The sequence below is a fragment of the Podarcis melisellensis genome (assembly GCF_964234715.1).
Source record: "Podarcis melisellensis genome assembly, chromosome: 16".
Taxonomy (NCBI): Eukaryota; Metazoa; Chordata; class Lepidosauria; order Squamata; family Lacertidae; genus Podarcis; species Podarcis melisellensis.
Genome location: NC_138533.1, coordinates 29639689 through 29657031, shown reverse-complemented (window position 1 = coordinate 29657031; position 17343 = coordinate 29639689). Strand labels below are relative to the sequence as shown.

Sequence of the window (17343 nt, the reverse complement as noted above, 5' to 3'; positions counted from 1 at the left end):
ATGTTGGTTTCTCTGTTTCTCATTTTCTCCCAGTCCTAAACACAGCACTCTACATTTCCACATCACTTTGAGGGAGAGAAATCAAGTCCTCGTGAAGATTCACCTGCATCTTAATGTGACTTTCGCCTTCTGTACACATTTTGTATGCGATTGTGACTCATTTACAACTTCCCCTAACTTAATGCATTTTTCTATGTTATTTTCACTCACACCTGCCTTTTTCTGCACACTTTCCCTTGAATATGCACATTTTTGTACCCATGACCTGATCGGAGAGCCGTACTCCAAAATCTTGATAGACACAAACGTCAAAAGCAAACTGCATTTCAGTTTAAATATTGCCTTAGGAAGTATTGATTATTAAAATGCAAACTGGATTTCAACTCCATCCCCTACCTGTGGCAGAGCAACGGAAAGTTCCTAGTGCAATTTCCATTCCACTTTGGAAGCAAAGGCTTCAAAATTCAGGGGAGAGAGAGAGAGAGAGAGAGAGAGAGAGAGAGAGAGAGAGAGAGAGAGAGAGAGAGAGAGAAGATAGTTTCAGAAACTACACCTGCAGGTCAAGAGCAGAGTTGAGCAAAACAAGCCTCCTGAAATTCTCCATCCAGTTTGTGGGTGAAATTGCAGAGGGATCCTTTTTGGGTGAATATTTTGCCAAACATTTCAACCAGTCCTTTGGGACTTTCCTGAAGCTCAGGCTCACCATGAACAGCAACAGATGCACAGCTTCCTTCTATGGGAGAGGGCCATAGCTCAATGGCAGAGAAACTACTCTGCATGTGGAAGATGGCAGGTTCAATCTCTAACATCTCCAGGTTGGGCGCAAAATGTCCTCTGTCTGAAATCCTGAAGAGCGGCTGCCAGTCAATGTATACAATGCTAACCTTGATGCTGACACAGCCTAAGTCAGCTTCCCGTGTTCCTTGTTTCCTAAGTTGCTTGTAATTTGTTTGCTTTTGCTGCCACTACAAGGAGCAGACGTAGCATTAAAGCTGTGTTGGCAACCCAGCCGCCATTTTGCATCTGTCACAATACCCCAGGCCTAGTGTCGTTCAAGGGGATATTGGGAGCAAAATAGTCCCTGTTGCAAAACATGGTGGGCTATATTTGGGCAAAGGGACGTGGGTGGCGCTGTGGGTTAAACCACAGAGCCTAGGACTTGCCGATCAGAAGGTCAGCGGTTCGAATCCCCGCGATGGGGTGAGCTCCCGTTGCTCGGTCCCTGCTCCTGCCAACCTAGCAGTTCGAAAGCACGTCAAAGTGCAAGCAGATAAATAGGTACCGCTCTGGCGGGAAGGTAAACGGCATTTCCGTGCGCTGCTCTAGTTCGCCAGAAGCAACTTGGTCATGCTGGCCACATGACCCGGTTGCTGTCTGTGGACAAACGCCGGCTCCCTTGGCCAATAAAGCGAGATGAGCACCGCAACCCCAGAGTCGGTCACGACTGGACCTAATGGTCAGGGGTCCCTTTACCTTTTATATTTGGGCAAATGGTCCATTTTAAAGGAATCCTTTCCTGAAACGAAGGAAATTCTCAGAAATTTCCCCAGAACAATCTCCTCTGGTCCTGGAGGCAAAAAGCACTCCTCCCCCCAAACTAAAACTCAGCAATAAACCCAGTTTTTTTAATGCCCTTATATTGGAATTACTCCAAATTCTTTTCTCCACATGCTGATCAACTCATCAACCTTACAGTATATTGTGTGTGTTTGGCACACGCACAGAGAGAGTTACACACACATGTATGTAAAAAAACACAAAATTATGCCTGCAAGCGCCCCGTAAAAGAATTCCTGTGAACAATAAATCAGACACAAAATAATCATTGCCAACTAAAGGACTGTACTTCTCATATTATTAGGCCCTAAGTAATGAAATGTTTTTTCTAGCTTATCGTGTCTACACAAGAGAGGGAGGTGGATTCTTCTTGGGGATATTGAGAGGCGGGTAATCTGATACTCTTTAAAAACCCTTCAGTGGGCCCAGATTTCCCATAGTTAAGACGCCTCAGCACAGCGTGTTTACAAAGGGCCCCTCGTCCCTTCCTGGATTTACGGTTGGATAACTGGGCTGGCCTATATGGATGCCATAATGGGGGCAATTCCCCAAGTCTCTCTGGGGCAGATATTCCTAGCATCTAACTTGACAGACACACAGGAGCTGTGGCTTTCTGCATTCTCCAGAGGGTAATTAGGTTCATTAGCAGGCGATTAATTCCTTTGCTCACCTGCCAAGTTGGGTTTGATCCTTAGGGCTAGTTTTTTTAAGATAACCCCCCCCCAAAGGAAATACACTCCAGAACCTGATAAAATTAAGACTGATGTGTAACATGACAGGAACTTAGCTGCACCATTTAATACTTGAGAAAAATAATACCCATAATTGCCACAAAGGGCTGTTGGAGAAAGGATATGTAGATGGACCAATGATCTGACTTGGCTGATTAATATTCTACACAGCGTTTAAAATGTGTCTGTGGAAAGGGTGCATGTGCTATTGTTCTGTGGTTTTGTTTTACTTATTTTCATGTTTTTGTCTTCTATTGTACTCTGTGAAGTGCCCTGAGATATGATGATGAAGATTTATGAATCTTTATAAGATTTATGAATCTTATAAATAATAATAGTAATAATAATATAAAATATAAGTCCCCTTGGCTCTGTGGCGAGTGGCTCTGCAAATCAGATTCAGTTCCCTACTCCTGAAACGTTTCATGAATCTGATTTAATTACTTTTATTTATTTATAATGGCGTCCTCTCTCAAAACATCATGGCAGTGTACAGCAACGTAAAAGCAACACCAAGCACTCCTGAAAATGACTGGCTGCTCAAGGGACATTTTCAAGGACTGCATAGGCCAGTCGACAACAAAGAACCTTCAGGAGACACTTGAAAGACAAAAGGGAGAGTGTCTGTCTGCTGAAACTCTGCTAGAGGAGTGTTTTAAAGCATAGGATAGATACAATCACTCAGGCGTCGGTCTGTTTCTGAGCACAATTCAGTGTGTTGGTGCTTACCATTGTTAGAGAAATCAATAAGGCCTAGACTTCTGGACAATCGACAAAGGAACTTTGTTATGGTCAACAGTTATAAGAATACAGAATGCTAAGAAAGCTGCCTTGAAAAGGTTTTGAAAGGGCAAACCTATTTTAGTAACACGCTAAAACCTCCTTGCAACTTTTGTCATTTTCCAGTACATTTGAGGAAGCGACTCTCATGCTTCTTGGCACATTATCTACTATATAGACATTTTGCACATTGTGCAATGTTCAGAGCAGCTGTGGCAAAGATGGACCTTTTGGATAGGAGTATCGGAAAAATAAGGTAGGGCCGCTGATACTTGCCAGTGTGGTGTAGTGGTTAAGAGCGGTGGACTCGTAATCTGGTGAACCGGGTTCGATTCCCCGCTCCTCCACATGCAGCTGCTGGGTGACATTGGGTGACCTTGGGCCAGTCACACTTCTTTGAAGTCTCTCAGCCCCACTCACCTCACAGAGTGTTTGTTGTGTGGGAGGAAGGGAAAGAAGAATGTTAGGCGCTTTGAGACTCCTGAAGGGGAGTGAAAGGCGGGATATCAAATCCAAACTCCTCCTCCTCCTCCTCTTCTTCTTCTTCAGATAATTATCTTTTGGTTTGATTTCCACAATACCAATAGAACAGCCAGGGACCACTGAAGTCACCAATGGAGGTTCTCTTCCAGACATTGCTGCCAGTTGAGGTCACACAGGTGAAAAATAGGGGAGATGTTGGTACGGGCATCCATTTACACAACTCCCTCCCTAAAGTGTCTCGCCTGGCATACACTCTGTTGTCTTTTTGGTGTCAGAAACCAAGACATTTTGGTCTCAGGTTTTTGCGGTTCTGAAGTTCTAAACTATTTTGGCTGAAACTTTCAGCTGCTGACTTTCTCTTTTGGCTGATCTTTGTTTTGCTAGTTCATATTAATTGTAATTGTTGCTTCTGTTCAGAAGCTGGGCAGGAGGGGGACAGTCCCAGGAACTGTAAGGGCAATATACAAGCCTATCAATCAAACAAACATATAAATAAAAACAATCCCCACCCACAAAAAACACACTCCCCAAGCATGCAGCTCAAATATAATCTAGCCGAGCTAAATGACTGTGTCTCTGGTGTGACTCAGAAACATTTTACCCTAATCTTTAACATGTAAATACAAAGCAGTTCTTTTGTGTGCCAGTCCTCTGGTATGGAGATGGAGGAGAAATTTGATTCAGTCCACATTTAAAGATGAATTTGCCTAATTTCTGCTTCCCAGAACAATATGTGAACCAAATCACAGCCATCTTTTAAAACTTGCTCTTCTCTGAATTTTTCAAACTCCTTTCTCCAGCCACATAATGTGTACAGAAATGCTTATACACAGATGAAAATGCATATATGTGAGTGAAAGTAACATACACAAATGCATTCAATTAGGGAAGGCACACTTTGCAAAAAGGTGTGTATATTACAAACAGCGGCATACAAAATTGCGTATTTGGGGGTTAAATATACATGAATTTTCATGAGGACTAGAAAAATAATCTCAGGTTGATGTGGAAATGTGGAGAGCCGAACTTAAAATAAGAATTTGTCAGAAAGTGAAATGGACAGATTTGTCTGTTCCCATTTTGGTGTCATTCTCACCCCCCCTTCCCTTGTTTTACTGTTGCCCGGTAACCAGCTACAACACTTTCCTATTTCATGCTGTAAGATTTCAAAAGGTAAAAGTGGATTAGGTAAGCCCTAAGCAAAGCACTCGGAAGATTGCTGGGGGTGGAGTGGGGAGGTTGAAATAAAGTTTACAGAGATCCTGCCTTTGCCAAATCAGTGTGTTTTTATTTTCATAAATGTGCACTTTAAATTCCTGGCATCAAGCTGTCGAACCCTGGAATCCAATTAAGTCATAGTACACAGAGTTAAAATTCCAAACCTTCCCCACCCATCTCTGAGAAGTGCAAAATCGCAGGCTACTTAATCCAACCATGTTGGTAATTTCGTTGCTGTTTGTACAGCACTTTGAATGTGCAGCGCTACAAGGTTTAAGCGCGCTGTTGTTTTAACAACCAATCCTTCATTGGGCAATGAGAATAATTAATCATCATAATCTGCTTCAGAACACCCACCACCCCTGCAAAACCCACCTGAGCACCAAAAAAAGAGAGAGCCAGTGTGGTGTAGTGGTTAAGAGCGGTAGTCTTGTAATCTGGGGAACCGGGTTTGCTTCTCCACTCCTCCACGTGCAGCTGCTGGGTGACCTTTGGCTACTCACACTTCTCTGAAGTCTCTCAGCCTCACTCACCTCACAGAGTGTTTGTTGTGGGGGAGAAAGGGAAAGGAGAATGTGAGCCGCTTTGAGACTCCTTCGGGTAGTGATAAAGCGGGATATCAAATCCAAAAACATCAGACTAGGTCTCCTTAAAAATGTAGCAAGGGGCTTCACAAGAAGAATTGGCCTGAGCAACAGCCTATTCCAACTTGAACTTTCCCGAAGAGTTCAGGACTACTCTTTATATATATAATTTATATATATATATACTTTTTTAATATAATTTTTATACATATACATATATATGTGTGTGTGTATAATTTTTTTATTAGTTTTCCAATACACCCCCAATAATAGCCAAATTATAACAATAGCAATTAATTCCCAAATTATACAATTGTCAAAGTGCCAATCAACTTCCAGTTTTTACATTTTACTTAAAGTGGCTCCCCTCATGATGGTGGATTTGGGTGCATTTCCGATCTTATATCACTGCATTCCATAATCTTAATTAATGTCAGTTAAATTTCAGTTATAATAATAATCCCTTAGTCAACAGCTACATAATTAATGATTTCCAGTCATGATGTTACAATATATAAATAATATTGTCTTTATTCTACCCTGCAGGAACTGTTCTTTAGATTGACAGAGTCATCCAGAAGACTCTACAGCATGGGTAGGCATACTAAGGCATACATCCCCAAACTCAACCCTCCAGATGTTTTGGGACTACAGTTCCCATCATCCCTGACCACTGGTACAGTCAGCTTAGGGATATTGGGAGTTGTAGTCCCAAAACATCTGGAGGTCCGCGCCTGGGGGTTCCTGGCCTTGAGAGAGAGCCTTTAAACCTCTTTTGTTGAACACCGGAATTACGCTTTCCATTTTTAAGTTTGGAATAGAGTAGTTGCTTTGGAACACAATAATCAGGCATCCGCACAACATTACCAGTCCAATGAAATTGATGTTGAAGAAGCATTGCTACCAGTATGGTTAATAGTTGGGGTGATGGGAGCTGTAGTCCGGAAACATCTGGAAGGCTACATATTGCCCACCTTATCCTAAAGGATGGCTGGTCACAGCCAGCCAGTCTACTCTAGGAAAGGTCATGGTTAGCATACTATGTCAAAGCATTTCTTTTGCGATCTTTATTGCCGTTGAATGGAATTGGGTTAGATTCATTGTTTCATGTTATGTTTCTTGGTTGGCCTTGCTATTGGTTTGCCCTGGGTTGCCTTGGTGAGTCCCAAAGTCACGATACATATATTGTGATCACTAAAATAACAGAACAGCCAGGACTGAAGTTCCTGCCTTCGTTTCTTTGAAGAAACCACCTGCCATGCTGAGATATTTTTGGCCTCGGCTGTGATGCTGCCTCAGCAAGGACTTGAGAAAAGAAATATCAACATGGTCTGGATTTGTGTCTGACCCACCAGTTCTCTGTCTACTGGCAGTTCCTCACAAGTTCAGACCTCCAGCAAGTCTGCACTTGCTCAACACATCAAGAGATTTAGGTGACTGGTTCATAGCGTGCACAAATTCAAACAGTGTTTTCACGCAGCACATAGTTATTCACTCCTACAAGATACAGTGATGGCCATGGAGAAGAAGACTATCAATGACTACTAGTCATGGTAGCTATGCTTCATTTGTGTCCTGCTTGAGCTGGATTTTCCCATAGGCATCTGGTTGGCCAAGCTTCTGGACTTGATGGACCTTTGGTCTGATCCACAAGCGATCCTCGTACATTCTTACATCACAATCAATGTCCTGGTAATACAAAATCTCCAGAAAGGCAGCTGATGGAGTGCAAGTTGAGTTGGTTGCAAACAGCAATATTTTAACCCTGATTGTAGATGCAGTTGAAGTCGTAGAAGCTTTTAAGGTGCGTCTGTCTCCAGTCGCTTGAATTCAAGCTGGTCTACTTGAGATTTCTGCGTCGCAGGAAGTTGGACTAAACGACCCGTCCAACTCTACAATTCTATTATTCTATAGAATATGCTGCAATGGAGCTGGGCGTGTTTCCTACTGTACAGAAGACAATCTTCTATTTGAAGGACCTTCTGACCCAAAGCCCACTTTAAAGACTAAGATTAAGACTTTAAAGACTAAGAACCACATTATTCAACAGCATTAAGATTTCCATTGATTTCAATAGGTGTGAAAGGGTTTGTCAAGTTGTCTCCCTTTCTAATCTTTTCCCATCATTCTCCCCATTTCTGCAGCAATTTGCAGAAAGAAAGAAAGAAAGAAAGAAAGAAAGAAAGAAAGAAAGAAAGAAAGAAAGAAAGAATCCTCTATTTAGTGATAATTTCTCTACGAGAACACATTTTTTATGCAGGTTTGACTAACGCACAAATTTATTTTTGCAGGCAATTTCTCCTCATATAATATTATTCTCAGTAACATATTTATTTTAATGCACACTTTCGCTTCATATATGCATATTTGTAAACAGAGTTTGGTTGGAGAACTACACCTCAAAATTTGAACGAGTGCAAATTTCAAGGGATGGCTGTGTTTTGATTCTCATATTGTTTTGGGAAGTTCAAATCTGACAGATTTGCCTTTAAATGTGAATGGAATCAAACTTCTCCATCATCCTGAGCCCCTGCACATCAGTCTTAGGGGAGAGAGACACGTATAAGGTGAAGGAATTGCAAATGATGACAAACTTTTAAAATGTACAAAATTTAGAAAGGAAAAATGACGGAACGAAAAATTCCCAAGCTCAGAAGCAAGACAGATCATTTGGAACTTAAAAACCCTGGGAGGAAAAGGAGGTGAATTTTTGAGGTGCTCTTATTGAACCCAATTCCATGTCAGAAAGAATTTCACTCCAGCCCAAACTGGGAAAACATTGGCGACAGGATGCCCTGTCTCAGGGCAAAGGATTGGGAAGAATGGCCCACCATTCCTGCTTCGACTCTACTGGGAAAAGAAATCACCTCCAGCCCTTCAGAATTTCCCGTCAGATTTTGCCAGGCTACTGCTTTATTAATAGAGGGAGAGAACGGGGAACGCCAAACATAAATTCACACCATCAGTCACAAGGAAGAGAGAGGGAAAAAGTTCAGCTGTCTCCATGATTTAGGAGCCCCCCTGAGCTATGGTGCGGGGAGAGGGGGTCGGAAACCAAACCACACACACACAGACTTGGTCGAGGGGAAATCTCCCGTTTGCGTACAGCATGTCCGCTGACAATAACCTGGAACTGAATTGTACAGATCCCAGGCTTAAAAGAATGTAATGAAAAGGATGGACACTTAGCAAGGAAACACCTGCCCTCATTGAGGATGAGGGATGTAATGTTTATCCTAATAAAAATGTGCTAACAATAGCCATCTATCATGTCAGGGAAAAGCCTGCCTCAAAACCCTTGAACCATGCTACCTTTATAGGTGTGTGTTGATGTGCCTGCACACGCACATATGGACCATAGCTCAGTGGTAGAGCATTTGCTTTGCACGCAGAAGGTCCCCGGTTCAATCCTTGGCAGCAGGAAAGACCCCTGCCTGCTACCCTGGGTGCTAGCTGCCAGTCAGTGTAGATAATATTGAGCTGGCTACATCTAAGCTAGGGACGCGGGTGGCACTGTGGGTTAAACCACAGAGCCTAGGACTTGCTGATCAGAAGGTCGGTGGTTCAAATCCTTGCGACGGAGTGAACTCCCGTTACTCAATCCCTGCTCCTGCCAACCTAGCAGTTTGAAAGCACGTCAAAGTGCAAGTAGATAAATAGGTACCACTCCGGTGGGAAGGTAAACGGCGTTTCCGTGTGCTGCTCTGGTTCACCAGAAGCGGCTTAGTCATGCTGGCCACATGACCCGGAAGCTGTACACTGGCTCCCTCGGCCAGTAAAGCGAGATGAGCGCCACAACCCCAGAGTCGGCCACGACTGGACCTAATGGTCAGGGGTCCTTTTACCTTTACATCTAAGCTACTTGGTATACAGCACTTCCTATGTTCTGATACACTGGGGATGGAGAACTGGTGGTCCTCCAGGTGTTGTTGGACTGCGACTCCCATCAATCCCTAGCTGCTGGGCAGTCCAGTTGGGGATGATGGGAAATGGAGTCCAGCACCTTCTGGAGGGCAGCTATTTCCCATTCCCTGCTACACACCCTCTCTCCCCGCTGTCTCCAATGATCCCAGCACAGTGGACGTGGTTGCTGTGTGATCAAAATCCAAGACTCGCCTGGAAGCATTCATGGCCTTTCCAAGTCTGCCTTGATGGTTGGAGTCAATGTGGAAACAAATCCCATCTGCAGTGCAATAGCTCAACACTAGGGGCAGCAGGACACAGAAATCCACAGAGACCTGACCAGTTCCTGATGAGCAACATCAGCTGAGAGAAAGGGCAGCCAAAGTGGTGCCCTTTGGCCGCTATGAACTACAGCTCCCATGACCATCTGGCTGAGGCTGATGGGAATTGTAGTCCATAACATCTGGGAGGGCACCAAGCTGTGACTACCACTGGGTTAGAAAATGCAAACAAAACAAAACAAAAACACACACCAATAATCCCAAGTAACAGTGACAATGTCAGAAGCTACTAGAAGATGCAATGTGTGGGAAGTGCAGATAGGTACAATAACCACTAACTATACATTGTCCAATATGTTCTGTGCATTATTATTTAAATTTCATTATGCACTTCAGGAATGTAAAATTGTGTGTGTGTGTGTGTGTGTGTGTGTGTGTGTGTGTGTAGCTGAAAAAATCTATATAAAAAGGCAGGAGGCCATTTTTTACAGAGGAACAAACCTTTTAGCCTTAGCGCCTTTAGGAAATATCTTTATAGAGTGAGTGTGTGTCTATGTGTGTTCATGCGCATGAGAAAAACAGACGCTAGGGATGGGAAGATCTGTCAGTTTTGGGTTTTCTCAATTTCTCAATTTCTCAACTTTCCCACAGCGATACCCACCATATTTCTGCATCTTTTTGCCATTAAAAAAAAAACTCCTCGTGAAAATCTGTTAGCATTTTGGCATGCATTCCCCCTAACATATAGTCTCTTTTTTGCGAGCCACTTCCCCTAACATAATGCATGTTTGCACATTATTTTCACCCATGTACACATATGTTGTTTATGATGTTCACTTTCCTCAAATAGATGCAATTTTGCATGCAAGATAGATGCCATTTTGTACACAAAAGTATATGCACACTTCTAGATTTCCCTTTCTTTTGTCTTATGCTGGTTTTGATGTGTGTGTTTGCTCATTTATTATAGTAAGTCAACTTTGAGTTACTTTTTTTTTTAAGTGACTAAGATTTATGGCGCTAATTATTATGGATTTCACATTACGAATTTCACATTGCAAAATTCAGAGAAATGCACATTTCAAAGAACAGCTCCATTTCCATTTGAACATTGTTTCAGGAAATACAAATTACTCCTGTCTTATTGGATTGATGAACCCCTTTCTTTCCCCGTGTTTTATCTGCGTGGAATTCAGGCTTTTATTGTGTTGGCCAATGGCTACAAACAATAATAAAGACTTCCTTTCTTAGTACTGCAGATTAAGCAGCTTCCCATTCAAATCCTAACCAAAGTGGATTTCTCCCCCACCCTGAAAACAGACAGGCAAAGGAAGACAGGATGATTTCATCAACCCATTGAAAGACTTTTCTGCTTTCTCTGTAACGGATACTGCATCACACAATATTTCTTAAGTAAATACTGGGGAAAGAGGCAGGATAAGAATCGTACACTGGCCTAGTAGCTGAGAGATGATGTATCTAGGCCCTTTCCATAACACCTGTTACAGAGCTCAAATGCACCAGGGTGGGGAGGAGCGTCTGAGCCTCACGCCAAGCCGATCTCATGCGTTGTTTTTTTACACACAAAAATGTGCTCCATTCCTTTACCTCCCAGAGCTTTTCTTGCGCTGCACTCGGATTGCAATTACATGCTAAATATCTGTCTATCAATAGGCTGGATCCCCTCAATTTGTATGACACGCTTTAACGCAGGCCTAGCCAAGCCTAATGGAATGACAGCTATGCCCTCAAACCATAGACCCAGGGGCTCCTGGGATACTTTTCACTGGAAGGCCTCGGAGGGGAAAGAAAAGAAAGAGAGGAGGGGGAGAGAAAGAAGGAAGGAAAATCAAAACACACCACCAGTTAAGGCGGTGGGAGGGACAATGACTGAACAGCACTAACTGGGAAAAGGAGGATAGTGCTTTTGCGAAAGGATAATTTATTAACTCTCAGGGATGGTCTTGAGAAACCCAGATCAAAATTTGCAGCATCCATTTTAAGCACTGTACCAGTGGCTCTAAGAGGCTATGGCAGGAGAGGGTGGCAAGCATGGCAGGAAGGTTCAAGGGAGATCAAAGAAATGTTTAAACATTCCAGTGTGGTGTAGTGTGGTATCAAAATAATTTTATTCGCAGATTATGAAAAGATATATATTCAAAACGAGAGCAAAAGCATCAAGTGACTCTGAAGACAATCCTGATGGTGATGCAGAATCACCGTTCAAAAAAAGTGCTGGAGAAGATTCGTTTATACAGTGGTACCTCGGGTTAAGAACTTAATTCGTTCCGGAGGTCCATTTTTAACCTGAAACTGTTCTTAACCTGAAGCACCACTTTAGCTAAAGGGGCCTCCTACTGCCGCCGCACCACCGAAGCACGATTTCTGTTCTCATTCTGAAGCAAAGTTCTTAACTCAAGCTACTATTTCTGGGTTAGCGGAGTCTGTAACCTGAAGCGTATGTAACCTGAAGCGTATGTAACCTGAAGTAAATGTAACCCGAGGTACCACTGTAATTATATTTTGGGAATGATTCACGTCCTTAAGTTATAATCACTTATAATCAAGCACTGCTAGGCGTTCCTTTTTGTTTTCCAATATATTTCTTAGCAATAAAACATTCAGTGTGGCACGGGCAAGTTTTTATTCTGAAATTGTGGCCCAGTTTGAGGGGCGAAAGTTTGAGAAGCACCACACTGTACCACTTTAAAGAGCTGTGGCTTCCCCCAAAGAATTCTGGGAGTTGTGGTTTGTTAAGAGTGCTGAGAGTTGTTAGGAGACGCCCTTTTCCCCTCACAGCAGTACAGTTTCCAGAGTGATTTAACAATTAACACCTCTTCCCAAGGAATTCTGGGAATGCAGTTGTGCCTCAATCAATTTCTTCCAAGTTCGCTGTAAGACTAGAAAACACTAGAACTCATGAACATGCAATGAAGTTCTGAATGCTGGAAGACAGAATGAAGAAAGCACTTTTTCGCATAGTGCGTAATTCAACTACAGAGTGCGCTCACATGGCCACCAACTTGGATAGCTTCAAAGGAGGATTCGACAAATTCACAGAGGTTATAGCTACCACTAGCCATGATTAAATCACAGAGCCTAGGACTTGCCAATCAGAAGGTTGGCAGTTCGATTCCCCACAACAGGGTGAGGTCCCGTTGCTCTATCTCAGCTCCTGCCAACCTAGCAGTTCGAAAGCACATCAAAGTGCAAGTAGATAAATAGGTACCACTCTGGCGGGAAGGTAAATGGTGTTTCTGTGCACTGCTCTGGTCCGCAAGAAGCAGCTTAGTCATGCTGGTCACATGACCCAGAAGCTGTACGCCTGCTCCCTCGGCCAATAAAGCGAGATGAGCGCCCCAACCCCAGAGTCGGTCACGACTGGGCCTAATGGTCAGGGGGTCCCTTTACCTTTACCTTTAACCATGATGGCATCCTGCATCTGATTAGTACTTGCTGGGAATCACAAGTTGAGAGGGGACTGTTGTGCTAAGGTCCTGCTTGCAGGCCTCACGTGGGTATCTGGTTGGCCACTGTGGGAACAGGATGTTGGACTACATCATAGCTGTCAACTTTTTCCTTTTCTCACAAGGAATCCTATTCAGAATAAGGGAATTTCCCTTTAAAAAAGGGAAACCTTGAGAGCTATGGACTAGATGGGCCACGGGACTGATCCGGCAGACTCTTCTTATAGTCTCATTCTGCCTTTGTGCCAGTGCTATTTTTCTAGGTCAGGCATAGGCAAACTCGGCCCTCCAGGTGTTTTGGGACTACAACTCCCATCATCCCTGACCACTGGTCCTGTTAGCTAGGGATGATGGGAGTTGTAGTCCCGAAACATCTGGAGGGCCGAGTTTGCCTATGCCTGTTCTAGGTGTCAGAACTCATAGTTAACACCTCTCTCTTTTTCTTTCTCTTTTTAAAATATATATAAATTTTATTAGTTTTTTTAACATATTGTTTTCAATAGTAATTAAACATACTTTTACATCTTATTCCATTTTTTTGACTTCCATCAGTCCTGTCTGAAAATTTTCCAATCTAATCTCTTAGTATGCATTTCTTACTTTCCCTATTACATTTCAAACTCATAACCAATATCTCTATCTTTTCCTACTTTGTAACACTTCATAATATTTCTCCTTACAAAACTTCTTGTAGTCCTACTAGCGTAATTTGTTGATGACAGTTGCTCTTCAAATAATTCATATACTTCTTCCAATCTTCTGTCAATCTCTGGTCCCGCAGGTTTTGAATCCTTCCTGTCATTTTGTCCAATTCTACATAGTCCATTAATTTCGTCTGCCATTCTTCTTTCGTCGGAATTTCTTCTTGCTTCCATTTCTGGGCTAACAATACTCTTGCCACTGTTGTTGCATATAAGAACAGTTTGACATCTTCTCTATTAATGTCTTGGCCTATAATACCAAGTAAAAATGCTTCTGGTTTTTTTTTTAAGAACGTATATTTTGACATCTTTTTCATCTCATTATATATCATTTCCCAGAGGTTCTTTACTTTCTTACATTCCCACATGTGATAAAATGTTCCTTCTTTTTCTTTACATTTCCAACATTTATTATTTGTGTATACATTTCAGCTAATTTCACTGGTGTAATATACCATCTATACATCATTTTCATCGTATTCTCTTTCAAAGCATTACAGGCTGTAAATTTTACCTCTCTCATTTTCTTAAAATGGCAAGGGTGCCCACCTGCAAGGGGTCAGAACTGAGTTCTGGTGAGTTCTAGCTGGGGTGGGTGGGGAGGCCCTGTTTTGTGCTGGAAACAGATGCCAAGGTCCCTAAAAAAAAAATCCAAGTCCTTAACTTTCCCAGTGAGCAAATTACTGTATTTTTCGCTCTATAAGACGCACCAGACCACAAGACGCACCTAGTTTTTGGAGGAGGAAAACAAGAAAAAACATATTCTGAATCTCAGAAACCAGAACAGCAAGAGGGATCGCTGCGCAGTGAAAGCAGCAATCCCTCTTGCTATTCTGGCTTCTGTGATAGGTGCACAGCCTGCATTCGCTCCATAAGACACACACACATTTCCCCTTACTTTTTAGGAGGGGAAAAGTGAGTCTTATAGAGCAAAAAATACGGTATTTATTTTTTTATAAGTAAATAACAAATCGAGACAAAAATCTCTTTACAGGCAGCAAGGATTCCTTTCACTTTAGTAGTCTTTCTTTTTTCTTTTTTCGGTAAAACGGGTGTGTGAGGAGCAGCCGGGAGTTGGAAGGGGGGGGAGGAAGAGAAAACATATCCCAACTGCTCATTGCCATAAAGAGAGCAAAACCCAAGCAGGTTGTCGCATTAAAAGTAATGATTTTTCAGCCATGGGCCAGACAGCCATCTAATCCCATGTGAATAAAGACCTCAAATGAATAGCACCCGTCACTGAGATCCCTGATCGTGAACCCAGCTGGACGGACTCAGACAAGCTGGTAAACATATTCAAACAAATGCTTTGTTTTAACTTTAAGGGAGGGCAATTTATTCTCTTTTTTTCCCCTTCCCAGTTGACTGCCAGTTGACTCCCTTGAAATTTTAGATCCTATTTAAAAAAGAAAAAAGAAGAATATGAGAACAAGCTCACATCTTAAACTCATGTCCACCAATAACAGCCAGTTATTGTCCAGACAGCTAGCTGTGAAAGAATTCTGTTCATGCGATGTTAGCAGAGAAACCAGCATACATATATTGCTGCAAGCAGAAGATTGCGCATAATCATAGGATCAAGGACTGATTTGCTCTATGTTCATGAATCTGGGGAGATTTACTAACCTCGTGTTCACAGCCTGTTATTTGGATTAAAGAACTGAAGTCTCTGTGTGGAAACCAAGCATTTGCATTATCAGGGCAAATCCAACCAAATAAAGTGGTTGGGGGATCCCTGTTGCAGTTCCTAAAATATAAAATAACATAATAAGAATAAGAATAAGAATAATAATTTATTATTTATACCCTGCCCATCTGGCTGGGCTTCCCCAGCCACTCTGGGCGGCTTCCAAAAAAATATTAAAATACTGTGATACATCAAACATTAAAAGCTTCCCTAAACAGGGCTGCCTTCAGATGTCTTCTAAAAGTCTGGTAGTTGTTGTTCTCTTTGACATCTGATGGGAGGGCGTTCCACAGGGAGGGCGCCACTACTGAGAAGGCCCTCTGCCTGGTTCCCTGTAACTTGGCTTCTCACAGTGAGGGAACTACCAGAAGGCCCTCGGCGCTGGACCTCAGTGTCCGGGTAGAACGATGGGGGTGGAGACGCTCCTTCAGATATACTGGACCGAGGCCATTTGCAACATTTTGTACGGCAAATGGTGCGTTTCTAGGTAGGCCAAAAAAATGAGCCCATGGCGCCCTTACCCGTGGGTCACGGTTTTCAGCCAAATTACAACGTCGTCCAATTCACTCGAAAACAGTGCCAAACACCTGCAAATTGTGTACTGCAATGTTTGTGCAAGGAAAAGGAGCAGGTTTGCTCAAGTGAGTTGCAAGTAGAAAAACTGTAATGAAGTGAGAGGTGTAGTTTACTTGCCTGAATTAACAGTTTGCCGAGCGCGACAAACCTGATCAAGCATGGTTTTAATGTAAATTTGAATCACAACAGTTGTGCAGTTGCCAAAGATGGTGTTTTGTATGGACAAAATTTTGAAAATAATGGATCTTTTGGGGGGGAGGGGCTTGTGTGCTTTGCTCCGGAATAAGGATTATAGCAGACCTGATTCCTCATGAGAGGAAGGGAAATGAAACCTTGTAAAGTTGACCTGAATAGCGAAATAGCCCGTGTGGGGCTTGGTAGCTTGGGAGTAGGTGTGTGATACCTGAGCTGGAGCAGGCTCAGGTGAGGGTCATATGCCTCATAAAGTCCAGAGGATCTAACAAGAAGACCATCCTGGCCAGGCCTGTGATTCCGACATCGTCTGACTCACTCCAAAATGGCGCCGAACACTTGTAAATTGACTCCTGCAATGTTTCGCACCGCAAATGGTGCGTTTCTAGGTAGGCCAAAAAATGAGACCAAAAAACAGTGGAAAACCAATTGGAATAGTTTCTGTAAAATATGCAGGGATATACGATATGCAAAAAGAAACCATGGAAAGAGAAGAAGAGTCACTGATATTTTAAGTATGTAAAATGTTTAATTGAAATTGTAAAACAGAAAATTGAATAAAAATTATATATATTAAAAAAGGAGGCAAACCCCAGAGGGGCATTGAAGACAGTATGAAAATTGAAACACAGCCATCCATTCATTCTCCACATTTTCCCCTGACAGGAATTTCCCTTGAAAGCTTCTGAATTTTGCAATGCGGTTCTCCAGCCAAGGCTGGATCTAGACACATCAAAAATGTGTTTCAGGAAAATGTGTTGTAAACTTCATAATGGGAAATCATGTTAGCCAAAGACAGGAGTCCACAGCACCATCTGGTGTTATAACGCAAATAAAACACTTTTTCTTTACTAATGTAGCTGAGTCTCAGGTAATGTATATATGGTGCATCAGGTCATTAAAAATGATAAATTGTGTGTGGAGGGAGGGAGGGAGAGAGAGAGGGAGAGGGAGAGAGAGAAGGAGGGAGAGAGAGAGAGAATGTATATCCTGGGGCAGAATATGCCTATAAATGCCTATATCCATGAAAACAGCATAAATATGCATTCTGTTAAGGGGAATCACTGTGCAAAAGAATGTACTATGGATACATTGCATTAAAATAGGTTTCTTAGGAGAAATTCATGTTACAATATTTCCTGGAGGCTTTTTTTTAAAAAGCCAGGTAAGGGACGTGGGTGGT

General features: G+C 42.5%; 1 long non-coding RNA gene across 1 annotated transcript; it reads left to right on the top strand.

The window, feature by feature from the left end:
* Positions 1-7501: 7501 nt before the first annotated feature.
* Positions 7502-17017, top strand: LOC309359647. Its single transcript, XR_014163891.1, has 2 exons — positions 7502-7613; positions 16827-17017. It is a non-coding gene; the product is annotated as an uncharacterized lncRNA (long non-coding RNA).
* Positions 17018-17343: the final 326 nt, after the last annotated feature.